The following is a 15508-nucleotide window of genomic DNA, read 5'->3' as shown; positions in this document are numbered from 1 at the left end:
CATTTAATTACTCTTATAACCTTTTATTAGATATTTTCATCTTCTTTAATGTGTAAAAGTTTAATTTTATTTTTGTATCTATACATCCTCCTTTGTGTTCCAGTACAGCTTATGCTGATGATACCCAAATCTTTCTTTCTTTCATGTAATTGGCAAGAGTCCATGAGCTAGTGACATATGGGATATACAATCCTACCAGGAGGGGCAAAGTTTCCCAAACCTCAAAATGCCTATAAATACACCCCTCACCACACCCACAATTCAGTTTTACAAACTTTGCCTCCTATGGAGGTGGTGAAGTAAGTTTGTGCTTGATTTTCTTCTGTGATATGCGCTTCTCAGCATTTTGAAGCCTGATTCCTCTCAGAGTACAGTGAATGTCAGAGGGATGTGAAGAGAGTATCACCTATTGAATTTTATGGTTTTCCTCATGGGAAATCTTTTTCATAGGTTCTCTGTTATCGGTCGTAGAGATTCATCTCCTACCTCCCTTTTCAGATCAAAGATATACTCCTATATACCATTACCTCTGCTGATACTTTTTCAGTACTGGTTTGGCTATCTGCTATATGTGGATGGGTGTCTTTCGGTAAGTACATATTGTTATTTAAGACACTCTCAGCTATGGTTTGGCGCTTTATGTAGTAATATAAAGTTTTAAATATATGTATTTACCTATATTTGCCATGAGTCAGGTCTATGTATATTTTCCTTTTGCAGTCTAAACAGTTTCAGTATAGCAATCATGTTTGGGAAGTTTATTTAAACTTTTTTCTTACCTGGGGTTCAGTTTTTTTCAATTTGACTTTTCATTTCTTGTGGGCAAATCTAGGCCCGCGAGGGGGCGCAAAATGCTGTTTTTTATTGCGTCATTCTTGGCGCAAATTCTTTTGCCGCAAAGTCGCGCCGTTGAGGACGCAAGTTTCGTCATTTCCGGTGTCTTTGTTGACACTAGTTGCTTTGGCGCAAAATTGCGTTTGACGCAAATTGTGTCTTTACCTGGTGATAGTTTTGCGCCAAAAAACTTTAATTCCCTTTTTTGCGTTGTGTGTCATTCTTGGCGCAAAAATTTAGACATTTTTACCCCTCTCCCTCTATTGCTCGCTGTTTTCATAGTTTTTTTGAAAGCTATTATGCCTGCTTTTGCTTTTCTTTACTGAAACTGTTACATTGTGGAAATGTAATATTTTGCCTTATGATGTTTTTCTTTTTCTGTTACATTTTGCGAGATGTTTTCATTCTGATCCTGACTCTGATATTACTGTAGAAACTATGATGCCCTGGAACACAGTTCTACAAACCGAAGTGTGTTCTTTTCATTTTTAAACTGTTATTTCTTCAGTTCAATTATGTGGCATGTGTTTTTTATGTTTTATGAAAAGCTATGTTCTACATGTATAATGACATTTACTGTTTTTTACATATTCAGTTCTTGTACTTGATTTCATTTGCAAACATTACATGTTGTTGCTTATATCATAAGGTTATGAGTGCTATTATATCTTTATATAAACTTACAAGGTCTTTTAAAAATTGTTAAAATTTAACAATTTTGTTCTCACCGACAGCATACTTAAGTTTATTATACTGATGAAGGTTTCTTTGTCTTAAAGATCCTGTATCAGACAGTTTGTTATAAATTCTCCTTATTTCTCATTTGAACATTTTTTTTATGTTCTTTATTAAGGAAATATTTATTATTTATAGCTTTTAGGAGTCGTCCTATTAACTATTGGCTAGATCACGAGTTTTGCGTTATGAGTGAAAAAGCTTCATAACGCTGCTTTTTCACTACCGCTGCTATTACGAGTCTTGTAGGCACAGCTGTACCGCACACTTTTTTGGCCGTCACGCAACATAACTACCGCACCTTTCAAAAAGTCCTTTTTCAATGGGACTTCCATAGCGCCATTATTACGAGTTTGCCTGTCCGGCCAAAATGTGAGCAGTACAGCCTATAACTACAAGATCTGTACCGTCACCTGAAAGTCAGTAGTTATGAGTTTTACGTTACAAAGCTGTAGCATAAAACTCATAACTAAAGTGCTACAAAGTACACTAACACCCATAAACTACCTATTAACCCCTAAACTGAGGCGCTCCTGCATCGCAAACACTAAAACACTAAAATAAAATTAACCCCTAATCTGTCGCTCCATCGCCGCCACTATAATAAAATATTAACCCCTAAACCGCCGTACTCCTGCATCACAAACAAAAGTTAAATATTATTAACCCCTAATCTGCTGCCCCAATGTTGCCGCCACTATACTAAAGTTATTAACCCCTAATCTGCTGCCCCAATGTTGCCGCCACTATACTAAAGTTATTAACCCCTAAACATAACCCTAAGTCTAACCCTAAAGTAATTCTAACACCCACTAACTTTAACATAATTAAAATAAGTCCAAATAAAAATTACAATTAATACCTAAATTATTCCTATTTAAAACAAAATAAATACCTGTAAAATAAAACCTAAGCTAGCTACAATATAACTAATAGTTATATTGTATCTATCTTATGTTTTATTTTTATTTCACAGGTAAGTTTGTATTTATTTTGACTAGGTTGATTTGTTAGTAAATAGTTATTAACTATTTACTAACTATCTACACTGTCAGAACAAATGTGCAAACATTTTACCTTTAGGGGTACAACATCTTGTCACTGGGGCAGTACCCTCAAATATACACCTGCTGTACCCTTTAAAATGGGTACAAATTGGTACCCTTGCAGATTGTACCTTTCAAAGGCAAATATGTACCTTTGGTGATTAGATTGGACCTCAGTCCTATGGTACCATATTGTACCCTTAAAAAATGGTGCAAATCTGGCCTTTTAAGGGTACTGCCCCAGTGACAAGCCCTTTGTACCTCATGATGGCAAATTTGTACTCAACACAGCATATTACAAATGCTGTTCCATTAAATTTATCATATAACATTCAAATATGCATTCATTTAATGTGTACTTTTTCAGGCAGTATTACAATAGCCACACTGCAGCTTTAAAAAAAAAGTTTGTATACTTAACTGTAGCCATGTAGCAATTCCAAAGCATGCTAAACAACCAGTTCCAAAATGAACTACTCAATGTGTTTTATATCACTCTGTACTAGACTCTAAAAACACCCTCCCCATTTAATTTAGGGTGACATGCCACATAAAACATAAATATATAGAAAACATATAGAAAACAACATAATAATAAAATATAACTCTAACGAAAAGAAGGGGGATTCGGGGGAGGGATAAATGATAAAACTCACAACCATACAGTACATTGAATTGTCACTCTATGCAAAATATATGCAAATGAGTCTATTTCCCTAGTACACACTTTGGTGATGAACCTGCTACCAATAGATGGAGCTGTGTTACAGATGGCGCTATGGCATGTCACACAATGTCCATGTATGTGACTGGGGAACGGTTACAATTTTATTTTATTTATTTTTTAAAACTGGTTCTTAAACAGATCTTGTTTATTTTATAGAGTTTAAAACATTTTTTTTTTCTTTGTAATTTTAGTTAATACATTTGCTTTATGTTTAAGAGTTAACATCTTGATGCTCTAAATATAAACATTAAAATGTTAAGTGCTTGTTAAGTGCTTGCAGCAACACAGTATCATTGAATATATGGGTTATTAAAGGGACAGTAAAGTTAAAATTAAACTTTCATGATTCAGATAGGGCATGAAAATTTAAACAACTTTCCAATTGACTTTTATCACTAAATTTGCTTTGTTCCCTTGGTGGTATTTTTGAAAAGCTAAACCTAGGTAGGCTCAAACTGATTTCTAAACCGTTGAAAACTGCCTCTTAGCTCAGAGCATTTTGAAAGTTTTTCACAGTTAGACAGTACTAGTTCATGTGTGTCATATAGATAACAATATGCTCACTCCCATGTAGTTATTTAGGAGTCTGCACTGATTGGCTAAACTGCATGCCTGTCAAAAGCACTGAGATAAGGGGGCAGTTTGCAGAGGCTTAGATACAAGGTAATCACAGAGGTATAAAGTATATTAATATAACTGTTGGTTATGCAAAACTGGGGAATGGGTAATAAAGGGATTATCCATCATTTTAAACAATAACAATTCTGGTGTAGACTGTCCCTTTAAGTATTTTTTTTGCTTTGCCCACTTCTGGCATATTACCAACAACGATTGAACATAATTATTTTGCTGTACAACATGCATGTGGCATTCATTTTGGGTGACTGTCAGTTATGTGAATAGGAATAATTGAGCTGTACAAATGATACGGACTTGCAGGGTTTGGCAGCCTTGAACCACCCATCCCCCTCAACATTTTAGTCACACAAGTGATTGTACCTTTTTTGGGGGATTAAATGGTACAGACATGAACCCTTTGACAGTTGGAAACATATTTGTACCTTATTTACCGCAAAATGGTACATATTAGTTCCTTAAGGTGTAATTATGATCCATTGATGGTACAACCACAGCAGTTGTACCCTAAGTGTTCACAAACGGACCCCAACCGTACCCTTTTTTCTGACAGTGTAGTTAAAATAAATACAAACTTACCTGTGCAATAAAACCTAACCTGTCTTACAGTTAAACCTAACATTACACTAAAATTAAATACAATTAACTAAATTACAAAAAAAACCACTGTTACACAAAATAAAAATACATTTTCAAATATTTAAACTAATTACATCTAATCTAATAGCCCTATCAAAATAATCCCCCCCCCCAAAAAAAAGAATAAAACCCCTAGCCTAAACTGCAAATAGCCCTTAAAAGGGCCTTTTTGCGTGGCATTGCCCCAAAGAAATCAGCTCTTTTATCTGTAAAAAAAATAAAAATACAAACAACCCCCCAACAGTAAAACCCACCACCCACACAACCAACCCCCCAAATAAAATCCTATCTAAATAAACCTAAGCTCCCCATTGCCCTGAAAAGGGCATTTGGATGGGCATTGCCCTTAAAAGAGCATTTAGCTCTTTTACATTGCCCAAACCCTAAGCTAAAAATAAAACCCACCCAATAAACCCTTAATAAAACCTAACACTAACCCCCCGAAGTTCCACTTAGTTTTTGAAGACCGGACATCCATCCTCATCCAAGCGGCAAGAAGTCCTCAACGAAGCCGGGAGAAGTCTTCATCCAAGCGGCAAGAAGTGGTCCTCCAGGCGGGCAGAAGTCTTCATCCAGACGGCATCTTCTATATTCATTCTTCCAACGCGGAGGGGCTCCATCTGCAAGACATCCGGCGCAGAGCATCCTCTTCATATGGTCCCAGCCATACACTGAAGGTTCCCTTTAAGGGACGTCATCCAAGATGGGGTCCCTTGAATTCTGATTGGCTGATAGAATTCTATCAGCCAATCGGAATTAAAGGGTAAAAAATCCTATTGGCTGATGCAATCAGCCAATAGGATTGAGCTTCAATCCTATTGGCTGACGCAATCAGCCAATGGGATTGAGCTCGCATTCTATTGGCTGTTCCGTCTGGATGAAGACTTCTGCCCGCCTGGAGGACGACTTCTTGCCGCTTGGATGAAGACTTCTCCCAGCTTCTTTGAGGACTTCTTGCCGCTTGGATGAAGACTTCTCCCGGCTGGATGAGGATGGATGTCCGGTCTTTAAAAACTGTAGGTGGATCTTCAGGGGTTAGTTTTAGGTTTTATTAAGGGTTTATTGGGTGGGTTTTATTTTTAGCTTAGGGTTTGGGCAATGTAAAAGAGCTAAATGCCCTTTTAAAGGCAATGCCCATCCAAATGCCCTATTCAGGGCAATGGGGAGCTTAGGTTTATTTACATTTTATTTAGGGGGTTGGTTGTGTGGGTTACAGGTAAAAGAGCTGATTTCTTTGGGGCAAAAGGCCCTTTTAAGGGCTATTGGCAGTTTAGTGTAGGCTAGGAGTTTTATTATTTGGGGGGGGGGGGGGGCTTTTTTATTTTGATAGGGCTATTAGATTAGGTGTAATTCTTTTTTATTTTTGATAGTTTCTTTTTTTATTTTGTGTAATTTAGTGTTTATATTTTTTTTTAATTTAGATAAATGTATTTTTTTTAATTTATTTAATTTTATTGTAATGTTAGGTGTTAGTGTAACTAAGGTAAGGTTTTATTTTACAGGTAAATTTGTATTTATTTTAACTAGGTAGTTAGTAAATAGTTGATAACTATTTACTAACTAGTCTACCTAGTTAAAATAAATACAAACTCAGCTGTGAAATAAAAATAAAACCTAAGATGGCTACAATGTAACTATTAGTTATATTGTAGCTACCTTAGGGTTTTTTTTACAGGTAAGTTTGTTTTTAGTTTTAAATAGGAATTATTTAGTTATTAATAGTAAGTTTTATTTAGATTTATTTTAATTATATTGAAGTTAGGGGGGTCAGGGTTACGTTAGGGTTAGGGTTAGACTTAGGGTTAGGTTTAGAGGTTAATATATTTATTTAGTGTTAGTGATGTGGGAGGCCAGATGTTTAGGGGTTAATAACTTTAGTATAGTGGCGGCGGCGACGTTGGGGGCGGCAGATTAGGGGTTAATAAATTTATGTAGGTGGCGGCGACGTTGGGGGCGGCAGATTGGGGCTTAATAAGTGTAGGTAGGTGGCGGCGATGTCGGGGGCAGCAGATTGGGGGTTAATAAGTGTAGGTAGGTGGCAGCAATGTTGGGGCGGCAGATTAGGGCTGTTTAGACTCGGGTTTATGTTAGGTGTAAACATACATTTTCTTTCACCATAGACATCAATGAGGCTGCGTTACGAAGCTCTACGCTCCGTCATTGCAGGTGTTAGGCTTTTTTTAAGCCGGCTCTCCCCCTTGATGTCTATGGGGAAATCGTGCACGAGGACGTCAAAGCAGCGCTGGTATTTGTGTGCGGTATGGAGCTCAACGCTGCCATATCACCCGCAAACGCTATTAAAGGTGAGCGGTGGAAATAACTTGCAGGTTAATAGTGAGCCAGCCATAATGCAAAACTCGTAATCTAGCCGTATGTTATTAATCCTTTTCAAAACTGGATTTTAAGAAAAAATTTTTGCTCTTGAGGTTTTTTCCTATGCAATATACTATTTGTATTATATTCTAGAGAATGTTTATCCTGATTCCCTTTTGGTACTGTACTACTATTTCTATGGGAATTGGTACTTATTTTCAGGATTCTTTAGAATTTTTGAATATAACCTTGGTAGAGCATATTCATGTACTGTTTATATTTTAGCTCAGCTTTATCTGTGGCTGACATTGCTGTTTTCTTAACTTTTGTTGAACAGTTAGTATAAGCAGTTTCAGATTCTCAAGTATATACCTCTATTTACTTTAGAAGTAATCATTTAATTATGTTTACTGTATTTATTATTATGATTTTGAATATATTTTATTCTCTATCTTGATAGGATGATAATTTATTTGATTTCTATTTTCTCCACTATGGAGGTCTAGAATTTTTCTGCCCTACTTTAAGTCCGGTGATGTAGATCAGTTGGTGAATGTCCTGACTACAAATATTGTACTAGATCCAAGGGTCTCAGATTTATATTCCGGCAGGGTCATTACAGCCCTTTGGCCTTTTGAGGTCAATTTATTGTATGCTATTTATTTGGGTAATAATAACTACAGTTTTTTTCTCAGCTGCTGATTTGATTAATTCCGGGTGTAAGCACTGAAAAGCGTTTTGTATCCTCTTTCGTAGAAATACGCTACATATTTACTAGTTATTAGATTGCATGAAGGTGCGGTTCTCTATCCAGTCTTTCTGGTGGGGGACAGATTGAATTGTTTTTGGATCAGTCCAAAATCTAAATTTTTTTTCTTAGGGTTTGAATAGATTTTCAGAATGAGACCTTCTATGGGAAGAATCTTCTTTCTCAGTACACTGATTTATTTTCAGGAGTGATTATGCCAGTTCTTTTTGCAGGAACAGGGTTTGGGTTTCTATTCTTTGTCCCAAAGTAGAAGGGTTTATTCAGTTAATTTTTTGGATCTGAAGATTTTTTATATTGTTTTCAACTTTTATGTTGGCAATTATAAGGACTATTATGCCTTTTTGTTAAGGTCATTTCATGTCCACTCTTTTTTCAGGATGTTTATCCTCATTTTATATGTTCATTCAGTCCACTTGTGGGTTCTGAGATTTTCTTTTTTAGATAAGCTTTACCAATTTGTCACTTTTCCATTTGGTTTAGCGACACCTTTATGAATCTTTTCATAGGTTCTTGGTGCCTGTCTATAGTCTTCAGGCAGTAAGGTATGGTGGTGCTTCCTTATTTGGATGGTATTTTGGTATTAGCTTAGTCTTTTCTTTTGTTAAGATGGGCAGATAGCTCAGCTTACTAATGTACTGTGCCTGAGCCCTGTAGCACTCTGAGGGTTGCAGATTAGATTCCTGGCGAGGTCCATTCAGCCTTTCATTCTCCAAGGTCAATTAAATGAGCAGTGTTTTAAGTCCCTTATGGGTAATAAGACGCGCTTACAAGTACCCAATACATACTTATGAAAGAGCAGTATTAATATATGTGGATCTTTCTTTTTTGGAATCTCTTTATGAATCAACTAAGTTTTTTGTTTCTTCAAAACATAGTTGGAGGATTTAATTTACTTAAGAGTTTCGTGATTCCTCAGACAAGGGTCACTTCTTTTTGGGTTTTTAGATGGATTCTGTATGCATGTCTTTTTCTTTATCGACAAAAGTCAATTGTATCTGGCATTAGTCTGTTTTACAGTCTGGTTCTTTTCTTTCAGTGGCTATGTGCATGAAAGTTTTAGGTCTCATAACTGCAGCATCGGGCGTGGTTCCCTTTGCTCGTTTTTCTTCTGAGATTTCTTTTTGTTTTGCATACTGAATCTATGAATAGGGTTTGTTTTCAGATATCACAATTGATATTTCTTTCTAATGATACAATGAGTCCACGGATCATCATTAATTACTGTTGGGAATATCACTCCTGCCCAGCAGGAGGCGGCAAAGAGCACCAAAGCAAAGTTGTTAAATATCACCTCCCTTCCCTCCCACCCCAGTCATTCTCTTTGCCTATGTTAGAGCAAGGAAGTGGTAAAGTTAGGTGTTAGTAAAGGGTTCTTCAAGCAATATTTCTCTTGTTAAGTGTATTCAGTTCACGGGTCATCCATTACTTATGGGATTATATCTCCTTCCCAACAGGAAGTTGCAAGAGGATCACCCAAGCAGAGCTGCTATATAGCTCCTCCCCTCACATGTCATATCCAGTCATTCTCTTGCAACTCAACTAGATAGGACGTTGTGAGAGGTCTGTGGTGTTTTTTATACTTAGTTTATTTCTTCAATCAAAAGTATGTTATTTTAAATGGCACCGGAGTGTGCTGTTTGTTCTCAGGCAGTATTTGGAAGAAGAATCTGCCTGCGTTTTCTATGATCTTAGCAGAAGTAACTAAGATCCACTGGCTGTTCTCGCACATTCTGAGGAGTGGGGTAACTTTCAGAAAGGGAATAGCGTGTGGGGAATCCTGCAAACAAGGTATGTGCAGTAAATTATTTTTCTAAGGAATGGAATTGACTAAGAAAATACTGCTGATACCGATGTAATGTAAGTACAGCCTTAAATGCAGCAGCGACTGGTATCAGGCTGATGAATATATGTATAATAAGTACTTTTCTAAGGAATGGAATTTGACTAAGAAAATACTGTTAATACTGAAGTATTGTATAAGCTGGTAGCAGGCTTATTAATAACACTACCTAACTTTTAAAGTGTATGTTTAAAACGTTTACTGGCATGTTATTCGTTTTTTGTGAGGTACTTTGGTGATAAATCTTTTGGGGCATGATTTTCCACATGGCTGTTGTTTTATTTCTACATAGAAACGGTTAACTGAGGTTTCCCACTGTTGTAATAGGAGTGGGAGGAGCCTATTTTAGCGCTTTTTTGCGCAGTAAAAATTCAGTTTCAGTCTTCCTGCTTCTTCCTCCTTGATCCAGGACGTCTCTAGAGAGCTCAGGGGTCTTCAAAAGTCATTTTGAGGGAGGTAATCAGTCACAGCAGACCTGTGACAGTGTGTTTGACTGTGATAAAAACGTTAATTGTTAAATTGATTATCCGTTTTTTGGGTATTAAGGGGTTAGTCATCCATTTGCTAGTGGGTGCAATACTTTGCTAACTTAATACATTTACTGTGAAAATTTGGTTGCTATAACTGATTTGGTTCATTGTTATTTCAACTGTGACAATTTTTTTGTGATTCTTAAAGGCGCAGTAGCGTTTTTTATATTTCTTGTAAATTTATTTGAAAGGATATCTATATCTGTAAAGAAATTATCACCAGACAACGAGGGGGAAGTTATGCCGCTAACTCTCCTCACGTGTCAGTACCTTCGCCTCCCGCTCAGGAGGCGCGTGATATTGTGACGCCAAGTACATCAGAGAGGCCCATACAAATCACTTTGCAAGACATGGCTGCTGTTATGACAGAGGTATTATCTAAATTACCTGAATTAAGAGGCAAGCGCGATAGTTCTGGGTTAAGGACAGAGCGCGCTGATGATGTGAGAGCCATGTCTGATACTGCGTCACAGTTTGCAGAACATGAGGACGGAGAGCTTCATTCTGTGGGTGACGGATCTGATCCAGGGAGACTGGATTCAGAGATTTCTAATTTTAAATTTAAGCTTGAGAACCTCCGCGTATTGCTAGGGGAGGTATTAGCGGCTCTGAATGATTGTAACACGGTTGCAATTCCAGAGAAAGTATGTAGGTTGGATAGATACTTTGCGGTACCGGTGTGTACTGACGTTTTTCCTATACCCAAAAGGCTTACAGAAATTATTAGCAAGGAGTGTGATAGACCCGGTGTGCCCTTTTCCCCACCTCCGATATTTAGAAAAATGTTCCCAATAGACGCCACCACACGAGACTTATGGCAGACGGTCCCTAAGGTGGAGGGAGCAGTTTCTACTTTAGCTAAACGTACCACTATCCCGGTGGAGGATAGTTGTGCTTTTTCGGATCCAATGGATAAAAAATTAGGTTACCTTAAGAAAATGTTTGTTCAACAAGGTTTTATCTTACAGCCCCTTGCGTGCATTGCGCCTGTCACTGCTGCTGCGGCATTCTGGTTTGAGTCTCTGGAAGAGGCCATTCGCACAGCTCCATTGGATGAGATTATGGCCAAGCTTAAAGCACTTAAGCTAGCTAATGCATTTGTTTCTGATGCCGTTGTACATTTAACCAAACTAACGGCTAAGAACTTCGGATTCGCCATCCAGGCGCGCAGAGCGCTATGGCTTAAATCCTGGTCAGCTGACGTGACTTCTAAATCTAAATTGCTTAATATTCCTTTCAAAGGGCAGACCTTATTCGGGCCCGGCTTGAAAGAAATTATTGCTGACATTACTGGAGGTAAGGGTCATACTCTTCCTCAAGACAGGGCCAAATCAAAGGCCAAACAGTCTAATTTTCGTGCCTTTCGTAACTTCAAGGCAGGAGCAGCATCAACTTCCTCCGCTCCAAAACAGGAAGGACCTGTTGCTCGTTACAGACAGGGCTGGAAAGCTAACCAGCCCTGGAACAAGGGCAAGCAGGCCAGAAAGCCTACTTCTGCCCCTAAGACAGCATGAAGAGAGGGCCCCCTATCCGGAAACGGATCTAGTGGGGGGCAGACTATCTCTCTTCGCCCAGGCTTGGGCAAGAGATGTCCAGGATCCCTGGGCGTTGGAGATCATATCTCAGGGATATCTTCTGGACTTCAAAGCATCTCCTCCACAAGGGAGATTTCATCTTTCAAGGTTATCAGCAAACCAAATAAAGAAAGAGGCATTTCTACGCTGTGTGCAAGACCTCTTAGTAATGGGGGTGATCCACCCAGTTCCGCGGACGGAACAAGGGCAAGGGTTTTACTCAAATCTGTTTGTGGTTCCCAAGAAAGAGGGAACCTTCAGACCAATTTTGGACCTAAAAATCTTAAACAAATTCCTAAGAGTTCCATCATTCAAAATGGAAACTATTCGAACCATCCTACCCATGATCCAAGAGGGTCAATACATGACCACGGTAGACTTAAAGGATGCCTACCTTCATATACCGATTCACAAAGATCATTATCGGTACCTAAGATTTGCCTTTCTAGACAGGCATTACCAGTTTGTAGCTCTTCCCTTCGGGTTGGCTACGGCCCCGAGAATCTTTACAAAGGTTCTGGGCTCACTTCTGGCGGTTCTAAGACCGCGAGGCATAGCGGTGGCTCCATATCTAGACGACATCCTGATACAGGCGTCAAGCTTTCAAATGGCCAAGTCTCATACAGAGATAGTTCTGGCATTTCTGAGGTCGCATGGGTGGAAAGTGAACGTGGAAAAAGAGTTCTCTATCACCACTCACAAGAGTCTCCTTTCTAGGGACTCTTATAGATTCTGTAGACATGAAAATTTACCTGACGGAGTCCAGGTTATCAAAGCTTCTAAATACTTGCCGTGTCCTTCATTCCATTCCACGCCCGTCAGTGGCTCAGTGCATGGAAGTAATCGGCTTAATGGTAGCGGCAATGGACATAGTGCCATTTGCGCGCCTGCATCTCAGACCGCTGCAATTATGCATGCTAAGTCAGTGGAATGGGGATTACTCAGATTTGTCCCCTCTGCTAAATCTGGACCAAGAGACCAGAGATTCTCTTCTCTGGTGGCTTTCTCGGGTCCATCTGTCCAAGGGTATGACCTTTCGCAGGCCAGATTGGACGATTGTAACAACAGATGCCAGCCTTCTAGGTTGGGGCGCAGTCTGGAACTCCCTGAAGGCTCAGGGATTATGGACTCAGGAGGAGAAACTCCTCCCAATAAATATTCTGGAGTTGAGAGCAATACTCAATGCTCTTCTAGCTTGGCCTCAGTTAGCAACACTGAGGTTCATCACATTTCAGTCGGACAACATCACGACTGTGGCTTACATCAACCATCAAGGGGGAACCAGGAGTTCCCTAGCGATGTTGGAAGTCTCAAAGATAATTCGCTGGGCAGAGTCTCACTCTTGCCACCTGTCAGCGATCTACATCCCAGGCATGGAGAACTGGGAGGCGGATTTTCTAAGTCGCCAGACTTTTCATCCGGGAGAGTGGGAACTTCATCCGGAGGTCTTCGCTCAACTGATTCATCGTTGGGGCAAACCAGATCTGGATCTCATGGCGTCTCGCCAGAACGCCAAGCTTCCTTGTTACGGATCCAGGTCCAGGGACCCGGGAGCGGCGCTGATAGATGCTCTGACAGCCCCTTGGGTTTTCAACATGGCTTATGTGTTTCCACCATTTCCGATGCTTCCTCGGCTGATTGCCAAGATCAAGCAGGAGAGAGCATCGGTGATTCTGATAGCGCCTGCGTGGCCACGCAGGACCTGGTATGCAGACCTAGTGGACATGTCGTCCTGTCCACCGTGGTTTCTTCCTCTGAGGCAGGACCTTCTAATACAAGGCCCTTTCAAACATCAAAATCTAATTTCTCTGAGGCTGACTGCATGGAGATTGAACGCTTGATTCTATCAAAGCGTGGCTTCTCGGAGTCAGTTATTGATACCTTAATACAGGCACGGAAGCCTGTTACCAAGAAAATTTACCATAAGATGTGGCGTAAATATTTATATTGGTGCGAATCCAAGGGTTACTCATGGAGTAAGGTTAGGATTCCTAGGATATTGTCTTTTCTACAAGAAGGTTTAGAAAAGGGTTTATCTGCTAGTTCGTTAAAGGGACAGATTTCTGCTCTGTCTATTCTCTTACACAAACGTCTGTCAGAAGTTCCAGACGTCCAGGCTTTTTGTCAAGCTTTGGCTAGGATTAAGCCTGTGTTTAAGACTGTTGCTCCTCCGTGGAGCTTAAATTTGGTTCTTAAAGTTCTTCAAGGGGTTCCGTTTGAACCCCTTCATTCCATTGATATTAAGCTTTTATCTTGGAAAGTTCTGTTTTTGATGGCTATTTCCTTGGCTCGAAGAGTCTCTGAGTTATCGGCCTTACATTGTGATTCTCCTTATCTGATTTTCCATTCAGACAAGGTAGTTCTGCGTACTAAACCTGGGTTTTTACCTAAGGTAGTTTCTAACAGGAATATCAATCAGGAGATTGTTGTTCCATCATTATGTCCTAATCCTTCTTCAAAGAAGGAACGACTTTTGCATAATCTGGACGTAGTCTGTGCCCTGAAGTTCTATTTACAGGCAACTAAAGAATTTCATCAAACTTCTTCCCTGTTTGTCGTGTACTCTGGTCAGAGGAGAGGTCAAAAAGCTTCAGCAACCTCTCTCTTTTTGGTTTCGTAGCATAATATGTTTAGCCTATGAGACTGCTGGACACCAGCCTCCTGAAAGAATTACAGCTCATTCCACTAGAGCTGTGGCTTCCACCTGGGCCTTTAAAAATGAGGCCTCTGTTGAACAGATTTGCAAGGCTGCAACTTGGTCTTCACTTCACACTTTTTCAAAATTTTACAAATTTGACACTTTTGCTTCTTCGGAGGCTGTTTTTGGGAGAAAGGTTCTACAGGCAGTGGTTCCTTCCGTTTAAGTTCCTGCCTTGTCCCTCCCATCATCCGTGTACTTTAGCTTTGGTATTGGTATCCCATAAGTAATGGATGACCCGTGGACTGAATACACTTAACAAGAGAAAACATAATTTATGCTTACCTGATACATTTATTTCTCTTGTAGTGCATTCAGTCCACGGCCCGCCCTGTCTTTTAAGGCAGATTTAAATTTTAATTAAAACTCCAGTCACCACTGCACCCTATGGTTTCTCCTTTCTTGTCTTGTTTCGGTCGAATGACTGGATATGACATGTGAGGGGAGGAGCTATATAGCAGCTCTGCTTGGGTGATCCTCTTGCAGCTTCCTGTTGGGAAGGAGATATAATCCCATAAGTAATGGATGACCCGTGGACTGAATACACTACAAGAGAAATAAATTTATCAGGTAAGCATAAATTATGTTTTTATTATTTTTTAAGTAGTACAAGATTGTACTGCTTTGTTCTAGGGTGTAGCCGTAGTCCATATCAGTCTCTTCAGTAGAGCAGTGGTGGCTTTAGAGCAATGGGAACTTGTGGGACATAATTCTCACTGCGCCTCCCATGTAGTTAATGCTGCCCTAATTCTGAAAGCCTGAGTAAGATTATTCAGTCTTTATCTCCTTTTTCCACAGGTCCATGTGAGGGAGAAGACCTCTCAAACCTAGTGAGCTGCCATGCTGCCTTGCAGATTTATGAGGTAAGTGCTGACTTTTTCTGGGCAACAGGAAAAAGTGGACACTTTATTCAATAAGGGACACACAGTTTTTCTCCTATATGTTAAGGGGAACATATACTGGCAGTATGTTAACGCAGGCACTGGGGCTGGGGATTGTTAAAAAAAAAATAGGCTCTTGTTATGTGGTTTCATTTCTCGGCAGCTTGAATCTATAATATGCCGACCGGGAGATTCATTTTTCAGACGCCCACAATGGGCGGGGCTAACTGAGGAGGCGGTTTACTGGTGCGCGCCATTTTCCCCTGCATTCACTGTGATCAGGATA

The 15508-nt window shown here is 39.6% G+C and overlaps 1 protein-coding gene across 1 annotated transcript in view; it reads left to right on the top strand.

Moving 5' to 3' along the window:
• The window catches only part of DHX37 (DEAH-box helicase 37), a 324396-nt gene that overhangs the window by 279321 nt on the left and 29567 nt on the right, over positions 1-15508 (top strand). The gene's annotated exons all lie outside the window — the stretch shown is intronic.

Source organism: Bombina bombina, chromosome 2 (genome assembly GCF_027579735.1).
Source record: "Bombina bombina isolate aBomBom1 chromosome 2, aBomBom1.pri, whole genome shotgun sequence".
Classification (NCBI taxonomy): domain Eukaryota; kingdom Metazoa; phylum Chordata; class Amphibia; order Anura; family Bombinatoridae; genus Bombina; species Bombina bombina.
This window is presented reverse-complemented; position numbering and strand designations above follow the sequence as displayed.